The 16512-nt window shown below is 54.2% G+C and overlaps 1 long non-coding RNA gene across 1 annotated transcript; it reads right to left on the minus strand.

Annotated features, from left to right (window-relative positions):
* Positions 1–6176: 6176 nt before the first annotated feature.
* Positions 6177–7873, minus strand: LOC104864668. Its single transcript, XR_780961.1, has 3 exons — positions 7606–7873; positions 6939–7077; positions 6177–6470 (listed from the first exon to the last, which is right to left on the minus strand). It is a non-coding gene; the product is annotated as an uncharacterized LOC104864668 (long non-coding RNA).
* Positions 7874–16512: the final 8639 nt, after the last annotated feature.

Raw genomic sequence — 16512 nt, forward strand, 5'->3', positions numbered from 1 at the left:
AAAAAAAAAAAAAAAAAAAAGACTGAGTGGATGAGGAAAAAGTGTGGAACTACGCAGCACCTCTCTGGCCAGAGGGTTGGGTGGCAGAGTAAACAAAGGGACTGGGAAATCTCACTGCAAGGAGTCTGCAGAAGGCAGAGACCGATAGCTGTTCACCCACAGGATCACTGTGTAGAGTGACAACAGCTTGTGCGAGCACACTCACAGATGGTGTGAGAAGGTAAAGAACCAGGAATGCCATGGAAGCAGGCATCTCCATCAGAATATGAGTGAACACAACGCTCTCCAGAAAAAATTGTCCTGCGAATCCTGAAAACCTCTTTGGAAGCAGCAGCTTATCAAAGCCTCCAACTCTGAGAGAGGAGGAAAGAGAGGCTCCGGGACTATTTCTGAAGGAAAGAAGGAGAGGAGCTTTTGACAAGGGGAAGATGAGCAAAGGACAGACTCACAACTTCTTGGATACACAGTGAGAGTTTGATAGATAAATAGGTAGACAGACAGACAAACAGCCTGCCAGAGTCCAGGTGTGCAAAGTTGTCCTGCTGTTACAAAACCACAAAGCTGAAATTCAATTGCTTAGTACATGAGTTAGCCATTGCTCCTGCAATAGAAACCCCCAAAATACAGGGGCTCCGGGCAGCTCCCTTGAGGGTTCCCCGGCTGTGACTCCTCCCTGCTGGGTCCCTGCTGGCCATGGCAGAAGAGTGCAGTGCAAGGGGACAGGCCCTGAGCCATGCAGCTGCAGGTGGCCTAGAGGACTCTGCTAAGCTTGTTGCATGTAAGAGAAGTCAGTTCCCCTGCTGCTTGGTCACTGCGACGTATCAAGGTTACAGCAGCAGAGCCAACACTAAGTCCTGCTGAAAACCTTCACCCGCTCCAACGGCTCAGTGCTAAGTTCTTCTAGAAATCAGAAATTTAATCATTCTGGCCCTGGGTTTTGCTTTGCTTTGTTTTGCTTTGCTTTCATTTTTCAGTGCTATCACAAACTTCTACTTGAGGAAGGAAAAGAGTACCTCATTTACCCCTAAGGAACATATCTACCATTGTATTTCTGAAGGCAGGGTTGACTGCTCTAACAAATCAAACCCAAAAACACATCAGGACTCAACACAATGCTACCATACTTCTCTAAAGTAAAATCCAAAAGTGGCTCCTGGCTGGCCTGGGACTCTCCTCCGAGCTGCGCTGCTCCCTGGTGTCCTTATTGGACCTCTCGGCCCCATCACGAGATAGAGAAGGACAGATGAGAGCCACAGCTCCTGACTTGCCATGGAGCCATATTCCCATTCCCAGCCGGAAATATCCCAGTGGAAAATGCGCTTCAACACCTGAGCACAGAACTTACCTAGCCTGGCCCATGTTGGCCACGCTCAGAGCTCCATCGGCTCTCAGTAGGGCAAATGCAGGGAGCACAAAGCTTATTTGATGACGGAGACTTGAACAACCCTCATGCACACTCAGACAGGCACTTTGTGTCATGCGGGGTGCAAAAACCCACCCCCTAACACACAGGGGAGTCTCAGCTGCTCCCTTGTGGTACAGAGCTGATGGGAGGGGAACCACAGGAGGAGGGGACTACCTTTCACTAGCACAGGAAGACAGCAAAGCTCAACCAAAATCATACCCATAGAGTTGGAAAATCAGAAGTCACACACATCAGGGGCCATCTGTTCTGTGCAGGTGAGGCCTCTGCCACAGCTCCAACCTATGAAGGAGTAACAGTGGCTGGAACTGAGCACCCTGCTGAAAAGTCCATTCTCAGCAGCAACACTACAGCTGAGAAGCGGGCACCGGTCCTTCTAGGCAGCTGGCCATCTGCCAGACTACCAAAAACACTGAGGCAGTTCCATAATTTATAAATGTAGAAGACAGATACATAGATACACAGATGGATAGGGGCAACATCTAGGAAATATCTAGGAGATAAAGGCAGTGGTTAGATGTAATCCAAGCACAGTCCCACTCAGTGGAGGGGTGACCACAGATTTCTTTTGCTCTGGATTCCACACCCTAATTCTGCTGCCCCAAACACTGCATAGGAGGAGGGAGGAGCCAGCCTGGTGTCCTGTGGGGCCTTGTGGAACAGGAAGGGGTCTCCAGTTCACACTCTCTCAACTCCATCCCACTCTGCAGCAATGGCACTTAATTTACAAACATCACCAGGTGTGAGAGCCGGGCAGGTCATGAGCAGCCTCCATGGGACTCGCACTCAGGAGAACACAGCAGCAGAAAAGCAATCGAGGTGCGCTGAGTCCCCAGAGGAGCCCACAGTCCCAGGCACAGTCTGTACCTCGCTTCCTCCTGCCCTGCTGTCCTCACCCTGCCCCTGCCAGGCCCCCAAGAACCTAGAAATTCCCTCCCCAGCCTGCTCCCAAAGTCTCTCCCTCCTCCTCTTCCTCCTATCTTTATTAGACACTGACTCAGCCTTCAAGTGCTTTTCAAAATAGATCTTATCTTTTAGAGCAGCTTTAGGTTCACAGTAAAATCCAGCACACAATCAAAGTTTCCACCCCATACCTTACCCCACTGCCCCCATAGCCACCTGCCTACCTGTGCAGTGCACCTGTTCCTGTAGACTCCAGGACAGCCACTGTCAATCCTCGGTCTGCACCAGGTCTGACATGGTGTTGCATGACAAATGTAGAACGGCAATGTCACCACTGGAGTGTCAGACAGGGTCTTGGCACTGCCCTAAAATCCCCGTGATGCCTGAGCCTGCCCTACTCCCCAGTCCCGGTGCTGGCCCATCTCCATCCCAGCCCACTGCGGAGGAGCAGGCACATGATTGTGAGGACCCTGCAGACAAAGGGGGCGAGAGGTCAGGAGGACCCACAAGGACTGCGAAGGGTGTGGATCCCATGGCGGTGTCCCCGATCCTGAGGTCCCAGAGAGCCACAGGCACCATGATGCTGCCTGCAGAGGTGCAGCCACTGCAGGTGCACTCTGGCCAGGGTGAGCTCAGGGCGAAGGGAAGAGGCAGGTGCTGAGCCCCCATCCAGGAAGTAGACAGGTGGACAGCTGATCATAGTCAGACAAGCAGGATGAGCAGTGGAGAATGTGGCGGGGAACGGGAAACTGGTGAGATGGTCAAAGTCACAGTGTCCAAGCAGTCGGAAAGGTATCAAGCAGAGGCCACGGCAGGAGGACAAGGAGCCCAGAGAGAGCCGAGGGAGCTGGGGTGGGGGAGCCAGCTGTGTCCTTGGGGCCCTTGCTCCAGAAGTGCTGTGTCGCTTCCATTCTGAGGAGTCTGGATGTTTGCAGCTGTCTCCTCGAATGACATGAGACTGTGGGTCCCAGCAGAGGCCTGGGACAAATGCCCACCCCAGGTGAAGCAATAAGGGTGTTGTCCCTGGGTTCAGAGGTGAGAGCAGCCTCCTGGAGGGGCTGCCGTGCAACCAGGTAGTGGAGGACAGAGGACAGGATTGACTCTCATGGCAGAACTGCTCAGGGTGTGGCCCTCAAGTGAGGAATGGAGGCCCAGAGGTTGGCGCCACGGGAGTTCTCCAGGTAGCCCGGGGCTTGGGTAACCTTGATGGACTCCAAGATCCAGAACCAGCCTGGGGCTACCTGAGCACAGCCACCTGTCCAGCACATCCCACCACCAGCCCAGGGAGAGTCTCCGCCCTCGGGATGCCAGGGCTGTACTCCATGCCATATGGAAAAACGAAGCCGGCTGCCAACACCAATCAGCCCCTTCCAGCAGTCAGCGCTGCCGCACACAGCACCAAAAGGGAGGAAACACAATTTACAATTGCAAATTGGAACTCCTCTGCCAGCCCGCGATCCTCAGCTCCCTCGGCTGGGAGACAGATGGCGTGGAAGCATTCCTGGGCACAGGGAGCACACCGCAGGACACAGCCTCCTCCAGCCTGGAGGGGCCGCCCTGTGCCGCATCCTGCCCTGTATCACACAGCTCTCCGTGCCACCCAAGGTCCAAGGCGCAGACCTGGCTGAGGGTGAGACTCACAAACAATCAAGCACATGGGCTCGTGGCTGTGGGCAGCAGGAGAGCACAGATGACTCCTCCTCCCGTGATCTTTAAGTGAAGGACAGGAGGACAGCATGCCCAGGAGTCACCAGCCCTGGCTCCTGTTTGTGTCATGTGGGAGGGGTGGGGATATGGAGAGGAGCCAGCACTGTACTTCTCACCAAGGAGAGCAGGTGTGGAGGGGCCTGGGCTGCCACGGCCCCATGCTGCTGCTCTCCTCTGGAAAGGAGGAGGTGCACTCCGCAGGTGGCAGGGCACCAGCTAGGGCAGGGTTCCCGTGACTGGGGTCAAAGAGCTCACTCATTTCCTGTGGAAGGGCCGGCCACATGCAGACGCCAGAGCCATGCAGGGAAAGCGCAGGATGGACACTGGCACAGATCGAGGACCAGGCCCCAGCCATGGACACGGCACAGCAGGTGAGCAAGGGCAAGGACACAGATCCACCCAACACCTAGGTGCAGCTGGAGGGAGAAAGAGGACGGCCCCAGAAACAGAACACTTCGAGCAGACACTTGGAGGAGAAGCAGCCCAGGGACTCCAGAGAAGTCCGTGCTGAGTCCCCCGTGCCTACAGGAAACTCTCCACAAGACGGAAGTGAGAGTGTCAGGAACAATGAAAGTTTAACACGGGTACACATGCAGCGGGGCAGAGCTGGCTGGGAAGTGGGGGAGGGAGGGGACACCTGTGCTCCTGAACCTGGCCCAGGCTCCACCTCGAGTCACCACGAGCACATTTGCGTCCCAGCCTAGAATCAGTGGGGACAGAAGCGCCAGGCTCAAAAGGTCCCTGTGGTCTATGGCCCGTGCCTAAAGGCTCTAAGCATAAGTCTAGTGAACTGCGTGGTTTCAGGTGCCTTCTTTTCGGTGCACACCTGTTCTCCCTATAGGGAACAAAGTGATGAACAATGCTGAAAGATGGAAATGTAAAAACCCTGGAGGCCGTGTGACTCACAGGAACACGAATCACGGCTGCTGTCCACCGAGAGGCCCTTGCAGAGGGAAACTGAGGCTGGGGCTGTCCCCCACCTTCCCCCCCTCCACCTCTGGCACAGCTGCCCCCCAGGCCCAGCTGTCCAGGGGACCAGGCCCCATCTGTCCCCAGAGCCTATTTCCTACATCAGGACCCTTGAGGAGGTCACAAGACATGGGGGACACGGGCCATCACGGCCACCCAACATCAGGCAGGTGCTGGACAGTGCTGTTGAGGTATCGTCCTGAGGAGGGGGATTCGCCTGCTTACTCCCTCATTTATTCATTGTGAGTTGTGAAATTAACCCTGCAAATATTTACAAAGAACTTTACAGGGTTCTGTGGGAAAAAACTGAAGCAGCATGGGGTCCCCACCGGATCCCAGCTCACCCCAAATGGAAGTCTCCAGCCAGCGGCAAAGTGGGCTCCTGTTTCTGCAGCCACACACTGGCAGGCTACCCTCAAATCCCACCCCACCACCCCTGAACCTGAAGTCACCCTCCTCACATCCATTTCCCAGAACCAGGACAAAGGTGTCACAGTCTGGTGGCACAGACCTCAGAGCAGAATTTCCTCACCGTCCTGAAGGACGAGGCCAAGGTTTGGGCAGCACAGGTGCCTCCCAGGACCTCTATCCTCGGCACGCAGGCACAGCTGCATCCCACAGCTTCCCTCTGGGTGTATCCGTGCCCAAGTGTCCCCTTCCTAAGAATGCCAGTCGGACTGGATCTGCACCCACCTAGCGGCTTCATTTCACTTTAATCGCCTCCTTAAAGATCCTGTCCCCAGGTACTGGGTGTGAGGATGCCAACACTGAGTTAGGGAGGGACATGAGCCACTGCATTGGCTCCTCTGAGCCCTGGTCTCCTCATCTAAACAGGAGACCTTGTAACATCAGCCCTATGCCCCCAGAACAGAGGCGCTAGGTGGCTGGGGAGGTGGTGGGAGGGAGCCTGGGAACTGGCTCTGTTTCTGGGGCTGACACCCTCTCTTCCCCATGCGCCAGAAACCAGAGATACCGGCGACCTTCTGAAAACCAGGGCTCCCAGGCCAGGGAGAAGGAGAGCACGTCCACAGCAGAGAAATCCTTCAGGAAGAGGTGGGAGCACAAGGTCAGCGAGGCCCGCCAGAGCATCCAATTACCCACCTGCCCGCCGCGGACGTCAGCTGCTAACCAACCAGCTTTTCAGGGATAATAATTTTTTAAAAAGAAGTCAGCCTCGGGGTGGGAGGGCTGTGGCGTTTCGTCTGAATTCCGAAATGAATAATTTATATAAAAGCTTTACTGGAGCCCAGAGTCCCACAGTAAATGTTCCACGAGAACACGCGCAAATATTTCAGCATCGCTCTCTCTCTCCGGTGGATTCAGCTGATGGCCCAAAACAGACCTGAGCTGCCGCACTTCTTTTTTTCGAAAAATATCATAACCCCAGGTTTATTTGCACTTTTCCAGGCGTCCACGCCATGATGGATTGGAGAGGGGCCGCGGCAGCAAAGGCAGCTGCTGCTCCTGGCTGAGGGAAGAAAGCAAGGTCTGGGTTGGGCCGGAATTGCGGAGAGGACCCCAGCTGCCAGCGCAGGGCCCTTCTGCCCACCTAGCAGCAATGAGAAGGACCGGAGAGGAGTTGGGCCGGCCCAATATTCAGCCCCTTAGCACTGGGGGCAGGGGAGGGGACCAGTTCCCGACTGCACAAGGGTGAGATGCTCAGCGAAGAGCAAGGCGCCTCTGGTTCCAATCCCCCTCCCAGCTGGGCCGCGGGGCTCCGTTACTGTCCTTGTGTGTGAAGTGGGAAAGAGAGTCCTCCCGGCAAGGCATCCTGAGATGTAAGGAGCAGAGGGTGGCGGGGGGGAGGCCCAGTGCACCAACTTCCATCCACCCAAGGCTTTCTGTACCGCAAGGGCCCAGGAAGAGCACCACTGACGGCCTGTCCCCCATGGCACTGGGGCAAGGGATGCCCGGGGACACAGCCTGCCACACTCACCACCCGGATCACCAGCCCTGCCTTTCAGGTCTTCTTAACATTTTATCTTTCTCCTCGTCTGTGTCTGCATGTCCTTGGCAGGCTCTGTAGGGCAGCCAGTCATTCTCCTGGCCTTCTGAGGGCTTCTCCGTCTCCGACCCTACACAATCCCATAGAGAGGGCACAGGGATGGAGGAGACACAGAGCCCATCTCTGTTCTGAGAACCCTGGATACAACCCATGCTTTCTGCCCGCTGAGGACACTTGGCCCTGGATGGCAGGGGAGGGGACAGATGGGGCAGGAGTTCAACAGTGGTGCTGGGGAAGGGGAAGGCAGAGAAGCAAGAACATCCACTGAGAACATCCCAGTTGGTCAGCAGGGACCGTGGGGGCCTGACCTGAGGACCTGGGCCTCCACTGTGGACCAGCTGTGTGACCCTGGGCAAGTTTCCGACCTCCTCTCTCTGTGGAACAGTCACAGTCTCTTCCCACAGGGAGACACACCCACAGCTCTGGTGCACAGCAGAGGCAACTGGGCCAGGCCTTGAGAAATGCCAGTTTCCTGTTCTACAGGACACAAAGGGAGCCAGCACACAGAACTTCCTGCCACCCTCTGTGAGTCATAGCACATGCAGGGCCAGGGCCCACACGTTCTGCCCAGGGCCCTGTGCGTGCCCTGCCCACTCACCTCACCAGCCACCGTGCCTTCCTTCCCTCCCCGGGGCACCCAGTATGGGTGGTGGTGTCCCCTTTGTTTCCACACTGCCCCTGCACTTGGGAGTTAGTTTCATCTCTTCTTATGAATGGATACCAATTAGCCAATCACATATCCCATCTTCCTCTCCAGGGCTTATTTCAGCCAATCAGCACACAGAATTCCCTGGTGCCTGTAACAGGTCCAGCAGAAGGCACATGACCTAAAATGGCCAATCAGAGTGAAGAGGACTTTTGCTTCATCTAGGTTTCTCCTACTGGGGGTGAATGAGCAAGTCCATTGTTCTGATTGTGACAGTTACTCTGCCATCACAAAGCCATGGGGGAGGCTGCCTGTACACAGGTAAGTGGAGTCAAGGGAATGGAGCTGAACCCCTGATCATGCTGTGCCTGCAGCCCCTCTACCTCAGAACCTCTGGTTACGTGTGATGATAGAACTCTTTATGAGCCATGGTGTCCTCAAGGGCACAGGTTGGAGATTCATTCGCTCATTCCTCAGGGCCAGGAATGAAAAGCCAAATGGCAAAAACCCTCCCACCCACCAAGTGCTCACTGTGCAGGGAGGGAGCAAGGTGCAGACATCCTCCAACCAGGGGAAGCACAGGATGAGGAGGGAGGGTCTAGCAGGCTGGGGGAAGCTGGTAGAGCAGGAGCTGAGTGGAAAGAGGCAGAGATGCTGGTGGGGTAAGCAGACGTGTTTGGGCTGGGAGGTGTGCAGTGACTGGACCACATTCCCCAACATCCTTGGAGGGCATCTGGATTTTTAAAATCCATACCAAGTCCTGCCAAATTCCACTTGTCGGCTGTGGCCACCCTGTGAGGGCCCTGGACCAGAGCCTCCTGAGGCTGCCGGGAAGCAGGCTGTGCTCCTACAGGGCAGGATGGGGTGAGGGGTGGCAGGTTCCCCACTGAGCAGGGACCCAGTTCTGACTCCGCAAGCTGAGCACCCTGTAAAAGCATCTGCTGCCTCACATGGAAAAGGGCAGGATGAGGGTGTCTGCTTCAGCCAATTATCATGTGTACTCTGCGGATGGAAATGAAGCTCAGACTGCATCTGATGTGGCCAGCTCCATGAACATGCATGTTCCCAGCTCCATGAACATGCATGTGCCAGGCTGTCAGGCCATGAGTGAGGCCCATGTGGGTCCCAGGTGCCAGCCACATGCTCCAGCCCCACCTCAGCACACAGGGTCCCTGGTGACTGTCACAGCTCAGGGGTGGCACGTGACCTAGGCTGGCGATGCTGAGTACCAGGGACTAGAGGTGCCATCCAGCTGAAAACTATGAAGCCAAAGGACATCTGGCAGCGAAGGAAACATGAGAGGTGGGAAGCAAAGGGGCTGAGCCCAAGGCCACCACACTCCTGGGCAGTGAGTTTCCAGGCTCAGCGTGGGGACTGGGACCAGGGGGAGCCAAGAGACCCCTGAGTGGAGCAGACCAAGCTGAGAGCCAGGGGGTGCCCGGGGCAGCCTAAGTCTTCAGGACAGAGCACTGAGAGGGGTAGCTGCAGAGACAGAGCGGGCAGCAGGGTGCAGCAGAGCCATGCAGACAGGAAACTCCCTGAGGCTACAAGCAAGGGCCCAAAGGATAGGCACACAGGGGTTCAGCCACTGATTGCCACAGCCACACCAGACACCTCGGTTCCTGCGAGGAGGGCTCAGAACCTGCACGCCAGCCCTGGGAGTCATCATCCCAGGCGGAACACGGAGCTGGTCCACCTCACAGATCTCCAGCACATCTGAAACGCTCAACGTGCTTCCAAGGAACAGAACTGCATCCCCAAACAGAGCTCAGAAATAATTGAGGAATTTTTTTAAAGCCAGAAACCAATAAACAATTTCTCAGCTTGCAAGGAAGCATGAAAACACAACCCATCACAAGATGAGAAATCAACCAGATATGACTCTGGATTAACAACACTGTTAGAACCAGCAGTCAGGAACTTTCAAGAGGTTGTCACATTCGTATCCCACATGCTCAGAAAGCCGGATAGGAAAAGTACGAAAAGACCCAAATCAAATTTCTAGACATGCAAACTATAATATCTGAGTCAAGAAATACAATGAATGGAAGTAATAACAGATTAGACGCTGGAGGAGAAAGGATCAGTGAACTTAAAGACACAGAATAACATATTTTAAACAAAACTCAACAAGGAAAAGTACTTGGAAAAATTAACATAGAATTAGTACTGCGAGGCACACCTTCAAGCAGCCTGATCCGTGTCTGACAAGAATTTCAGAAGGGAGAGGGGACATTTTTTCTTCTTTTTGAAGAAATAAAGGCTGAAAACATCCTAAGTATGATGAAAACCACACACTCACAGATTTGAGAAGGACACTAAGGACACTCCAATACAAGAAAGATAAAGGCTTTTTTAGTACTGAGGATCGATCCCAGAGCCTTTGCCATGAACCACAATCCCTAGCCCTTTTTAATGTTTTTATTTTGAGATGAGGACTCACCACTAAATCATTAAATTGCTCATGATGGGCTCAAATTTGCAATCCTCCTGCCTCAGCCTCCTTGAGTGCTGGGATAATAGGTGTGCACTGCCACATCCAGCTTAAAAAAAAAAGAAAAAAGAAATGAAACATAATGACACGTAGCAATCACCTTGCTTAACTCTAAGGATAAAGAAAATACCTCAAAATACCAGAGGGGAAAAAACCCGCTACCTAGAGAGGAACAAAGACTAAAATGGCAGCAGATTTTGTATTGGAAATAATGAGGGCAAGACCACAGTAGACAACACATTTATAGTGAAAGTGAAAAGGAGATCAACCTTCAATTCCATCTGGGGAGATTGTCTTTTTTTTTTTTTTTTTTGAGACAGGGTCTCACTATGTAGTTGAGACTGACCTAGAATTCACTATGTAGCCCAGGCTGGTCATGAGCTCACAGGGATCCTCCTGCCTCAGCCTCCCAAGTGCTGGCATCACAGGCATGTGCCACCATGCCCAGTGGGAGATTGTCTTTATAAAGGCAAGGATGCTGTCCTCAATAAGATGCAGTAACCGCACTCTGCTGGCCCCCTCTGCGCACATCTGTAAAGCAGCTCAGAGGCATGGACTGATTATTCCAGGTCTCTGAAAAGCAAACTGTACCAGAAAAGTAGAGAAAGTCACATTTCAGAGCTTCACCTCACCAGCAGCAAGGTCACAATTCTCCTCCTCTGTCACGTGGGGTGGACCCAGGGTGGCCACTGCCACACCCAGCGGGAGCCTCAGGGAAGGCCTCTGCTTCTAGCTCAGGAGTGGCAAAGGAGGCTCCTGGTGCTCAGGGGAAAGGTGGAAATACCACAGCCTTGCTCTCTGGGCTCTCAACTCCAGCCTGCAAGCCTCCTGGGGCATTTTTGTCTGACCCAGCAGGGAGGGACCCCCAGGAGCCAAAGCTCCATCCCAGGGAAGAGAATTTCCTGTCCAGTGCACGGTCTTGGGACCCCAGCAGACAGGATAAATCCCCGCTCCTCTTTCTTCTGTTCTCTGCCTCCCGGAGATGCCCAAGGTAGGGCCCGGTCACAGCCACATGGGTTTTTTGCAGGGCCAAGCAGGTGCAAAGCCAGAGGCACTTGGCGGGGCAATGCCCTGACTGTGTGTGAACCCCAGGTCCCAGCCTCTCCCGCTGCCCTAACCCAAAGGCCCACCCCAAGGCGGTGCACGGGGAAGACCCAAATGCCCTCCACAGCCCTGGACCCCGCGCCAACCTGGGCCCAACCCATAGGAGGTGGCTTGGACTCAGCCAGACCTGCTGCTTGCTAAAACAGAAGCACCAACTGTTTTTCAAGTTTAAATACAGTTGAGAGTCTCACAGCAGAATATTCAAAATGTTCCAAAAACAATCCAAAATTATACAGCATATAAAGAACCAGGAGAAATCTCAGCTTACTTGGAAAAGACAACCACTGCCAATGAAAAGATGGCAAAGATATTGAGATTACATTTTTAAAGCAGTGTATTAACCTGTCTTTCATTACTATATTGAAATACCTGAGGTGGCTTATTTTATAAAGAAAAGGGTTTATTTAATCACAGACCTGTTGTTAAAAGACCCACATATGATGGTGACCTTCTTGGTGGCCGAATCCTGAGGAGACACAGGCATCAAACAGCAGGAGATACGTGCACACAAATGTGTGTGTATGTGTGTGTAAGGCATGTGACTGTGTGTAGCACACAGGCATGAGTGTGTGCATGTGCATGTAAATGCATGTATTCTCTCTCTCTCTTCTAATAAGTCCACCACAATCCAATGATGAACCTCCACCCTGATGGCTTTTTCTAACCCTATTCACCCCCAAAGCCCCCACCTCTAAGCCTGTAGCCAAATAAAGTGCCCACCCTCTTAGTATCTCACAGGGAGAAAAATCTCAACACATGAACCCTTGGGACACCCTTAACCCAGCCAAACTATCCAGCAGCCATGGTAAAACAAGCAACCATGAACACTCTTGAAACAAAACCTAGAGCCTGGCACGGTAGAAGATAGGAAAAAAAAAAACAAAACGGAAATTATAGAGCTAAAAAATACAGTAACTAAATAAATTTGTTTTAGATTGATCAATTCAAGGTGGATCTGGAACAGTAGATGCAGGTCTATTATCAAATCTTAACGGAAAGAATAATTATTGAGAAGGGTTCAGGAATCTCTGGCTGATAAAGGAAATAGGAAGGCTAATGCTCAGGTCATCAGAGCCCCGGGAGGAAGAAAGGGCCCAGTGCTCTTCTCTGGGCTCCTCAAGAACAGAGGCTGGAAGCTTCCTGCGTTTGGTGAAAGACTGAGGAGTCAGACAGCACCACAAGCAGGACACTACCACAGAAACCAGCCTGCCGACCCAAGACCCTGGCGGCACCAAAGGAATGTGGAGGGTCACGTGCTCAACATCACACGTCAGTCCCTACAGCGAGTCCAGACCTGGAAGGGCAGAAATGGTGCAGAAGTGGTCCCAAGGGTGATCTACAAAGTCACTTCGACAATTTCCTTTTCTCCTTTACTGCGATTCTTTCCCAAGCCCTACCTGTTGAATTCAGCATGCCAAGAATTATCATAGTAGAAACTAGGAAGTGGCATTCCCTCCAGCTGGGCAGGCAGAGGAGGCAGAGGTGAGGCTGGAAGAAAGGGAGGAGCGTGGAGCGGCAGAGAGGCGACTTTGCTTGGCCCTTGGCCCAGGGTCACCTCTGCTCCCTGCATGTGTGGTCTCCAAGCTCAGTGGCAGCTGCTGCCCCCTCACAAGCCACCCAGCTTCGTCCTCATCCCCTGGTGCCTTGGCCACACCTGTGTCCAGTATCCTTTCCTCCAGGGACCAAGCAGGATGGTGACTCGGTGCCCATACTGCACTGAGCTACAAGCATTTGAGTCCCTCTCCTTCCCGAAGCTCCCTGGCACACTTGGGTGAGTGCAGGGGCCTCTGGTTCCTCTTAGGGACAGAAAGCCCTAGCTCCTGCTCCTAACCCTTGACACTGGAGTCAGGAGGGGGGACCCGAGGCCCCAGGAGGCACAGGGTCACATCTACTCGAGGGCCACAGCATGGGGCTGCTGCAGCTCAGCAGCCACATCTTCAGTGCCCCCGAAGCCCCCACAACTTTGGAACTCTGCTCCTGTCCCCTCCTGCCTGGAGGACAAGCAGTGAAGCAACTAACCTCTAAGGTCTTCGGTCTTCCCCAAGTCCTGGGGCAACTGTGGGGCTTCAGACCTCCATGTCCCCAAGACAGCAGGAGCCAAATGCATCCTTCGGTGTCTTGTTTGATCCTGGCCAATGCACAGCCTCTGTCCACCTCCCAGCCCTCCCTCACCAACAGCAGCTAAGTGGAGGCCCATGTTCTGCTCAGGTGGCTCCAGTGTGGTTGATACACCTGCCACTGGTCCTCAAGGTGTTCCTCTTGCCATCCACCAGCCCAAGGGACCCTCGTCCTCTTCAGCAGCCCCATCTCCATCACTGTGGCAGTGATCTGTCATCCTCTCTGCAAGCCAAAAATGGAGCCTGCTACAGAAGGGGCCCAAGTCAGAGACCTGGAGTTTACCTGAGGGTCCCATCATGCCCTCCGTTCGCCTTCTCTTGACTCTGGAACACAAATGAGCCCTCCCTGGGCAAGGTGTAGGGAGCAGTCCTCAGCTGACCCCCAGGGGGGACTAGGTCCTGGGAACCTCCAGCCGAGCTCCTCTGGCAGCTGGCTGACACCTTGCTCAGGGCTGAGATGCTCAGTCCTCTGTCTCACTGCCATCTGCAGAGGGATTCATCTCCTGCTGTCATGGGAGTGGAGGGAGGGCCTGGGTCCTACAGGGGGACGGCGGGAGCCATCCCTGGGACAGCACCACAGACAGAGGTTCAGGGGCACCTCGGGCACAGTGATGGACCCACATGGGACAGACAGGACTCAGACAGGGCACTGCTGGCCAACGCCTGCAGAGGGAAGTGCAGCTCAAGCGGAGGCCCAGGGCAGCCTGTCCACGGGGAGGAGCAAGTGGTATCTGCCCCCCGAGGTGCCCACAGTGCACAGTGCCATGTGCTGAGCCACAGAGCCCTGAGGCCTTCCGGTCCAAGGGCTGACAAGTCATCTCTGTACCTGAGCAGTTCTCTGCTCTTCCCTGTAGGAGTCTGGCCTGCGGGGGCATAGTCAGGGTTCAAATCCCAGCTCTGCCGCCTGCCAGCGTGGGATGGGGCAGGATCTCAGGATAGGGAGAGCAGCACCTGCTCCATAGGCTGTGGGAGCTGAGAGTCGGCACAGCCTCACCTTCCAGGCCCCAACGTGCCACTCAGGTCCAAGCCAACTCTCCCCTCTGACCTACCTTCCAGTCGCCTCCCTCCCTCCTTCTGGAAGGAAGTTGGCTGCCTTCATCTGCTCAAGCTGCCACAGCAGAGTGCCACAGATGGGTGGCTTATGCAGCAGAAACCACTGTCGTATAGCCCAGTGGCCAACAGAGCTGCACCTTCAGAGTTCCAGGACGACTGTCCCCAGCCTCCCTCCAGCTGCTGCACTCTTTGGCGTCTTGGCTACAGAACTGCTACCTTGACCTCAGCCTCACTCTCGGGCTCTCAGGGTGTGCCTGTGTGTGAACCTGTCTCCAAATTTACCCTTTTAATAATGACCCTGCCATACTGGATTAGGAATAATTTCAGTGCCCCCATCCTAACCAATGACCTCCCCATGAACCCTGTTTCCAAGTACAGACACATTATCCTGGTAAGGAGGCACATTCCTGTAATTCCAGCACTCAGGAGGCTGAGGCAGGAGGATTTTGAGTTTAAGGCCATCTGAGGCTACATAGCCAGAACTTGTCTCAAAAAACAAAATCAAAACCAGGTATGGCCACAGCCTGCAATACTTATGATGAGGCTTCAACCTACAAATTTTGGGGAGACACAATGCACCCCACAACCCACCCAGTGAGCCTGAGCAGATGCCCTGTGTCACACGGCAGTGTGAGTAAAGTGTTGGGCAATGTGGCCTGGCCCGACTGGGCTGCCGGGATCCTGGGACCCACTTCCTCTGTGAGTCCATTTTCTGCTTCCTGTGGGGAGTGTGGGACTATGCTCAGCTTCGGGGGCAGAGCTCGGTCTTCATGGTTGCAGCCTTTAGGAGAGAAAGTGCAGCAGAGATGTGATGTGCTGGGCCCTCCATGAGCATCCCATGACTGGGAACTTTCCAGACGAGGCCCCAACTGGAACCTGTGGCACTGCCCACTCCTGCACATCCGTCCGAGAGGAGCAAGGCAAGGTGAGTCCCACAGTTCCAATTTCCCTCTCCGAGAAAAGCAGAACCACTAGGTGATGGCTCCCTCGTTACCACCTCCTCCGCTCGCCCCAGTCACTGCCCACTGGGCTGGTCACTGCATAGAAGGGAAGCTGTGGCCAGGCCACATGCGGCCCCAGAGCCCAGCACACACAAGGTAAGGCTGGAAGGGGTGCCCCCACATCCCCGCCCATCACATACTGGTACTGGGGGTGTCCTAGGCCAATCCGCCAGATGTACCATCAGTGGGGACTAATGAACTGCCACATGAAATATTTATCTACTTATTCGTATAGCCCAGTGGCCAACAGAGCTGCACCTTCAGAGTTCCAGGACGACTGTCCCCAGCCTCCCTCCAGCTGCTGCACTCTTTGGCGTCTTGGCTACAGAACTGCTACCTTGACCTCAGCCTCACTCTCGGGCTCTCAGGGTGTGCCTGTGTGTGAACCTGTCTCCAAATTTACCCTTTTAATAATGACCCTGCCATACTGGATTAGGAATAATTTCAGTGCCCCCATCCTAACCAATGACCTCCCCATGAACCCTGTTTCCAAGTACAGACACATTATCCTGGTAAGGAGGCACATTCCTGTAATTCCAGCACTCAGGAGGCTGAGGCAGGAGGATTTTGAGTTTAAGGCCATCTGAGGCTACATAGCCAGAACTTGTCTCAAAAAACAAAATCAAAACCAGGTATGGCCACAGCCTGCAATACTTATGATGAGGCTTCAACCTACAAATTTTGGGGAGACACAATGCACCCCACAACCCACCCAGTGAGCCTGAGCAGATGCCCTGTGTCACACGGCAGTGTGAGTAAAGTGTTGGGCAATGTGGCCTGGCCCGACTGGGCTGCCGGGATCCTGGGACCCACTTCCTCTGTGAGTCCATTTTCTGCTTCCTGTGGGGAGTGTGGGACTATGCTCAGCTTCGGGGGCAGAGCTCGGTCTTCATGGTTGCAGCCTTTAGGAGAGAAAGTGCAGCAGAGATGTGATGTGCTGGGCCCTCCATGAGCATCCCATGACTGGGAACTTTCCAGACGAGGCCCCAACTGGAACCTGTGGCACTGCCCACTCCTGCACATCCGTCCGAGAGGAGCAAGGCAAGGTGAGTCCCACAGTTCCAATTTCCCTCTCCGAGAAAAGCAGAAC

This window comes from Fukomys damarensis, unplaced genomic scaffold (genome assembly GCF_012274545.1).
Source record: "Fukomys damarensis isolate Sample0158 unplaced genomic scaffold, DMR_v1.0_HiC HiC_scaffold_23, whole genome shotgun sequence".
Classification (NCBI taxonomy): Eukaryota; Metazoa; Chordata; class Mammalia; order Rodentia; family Bathyergidae; genus Fukomys; species Fukomys damarensis.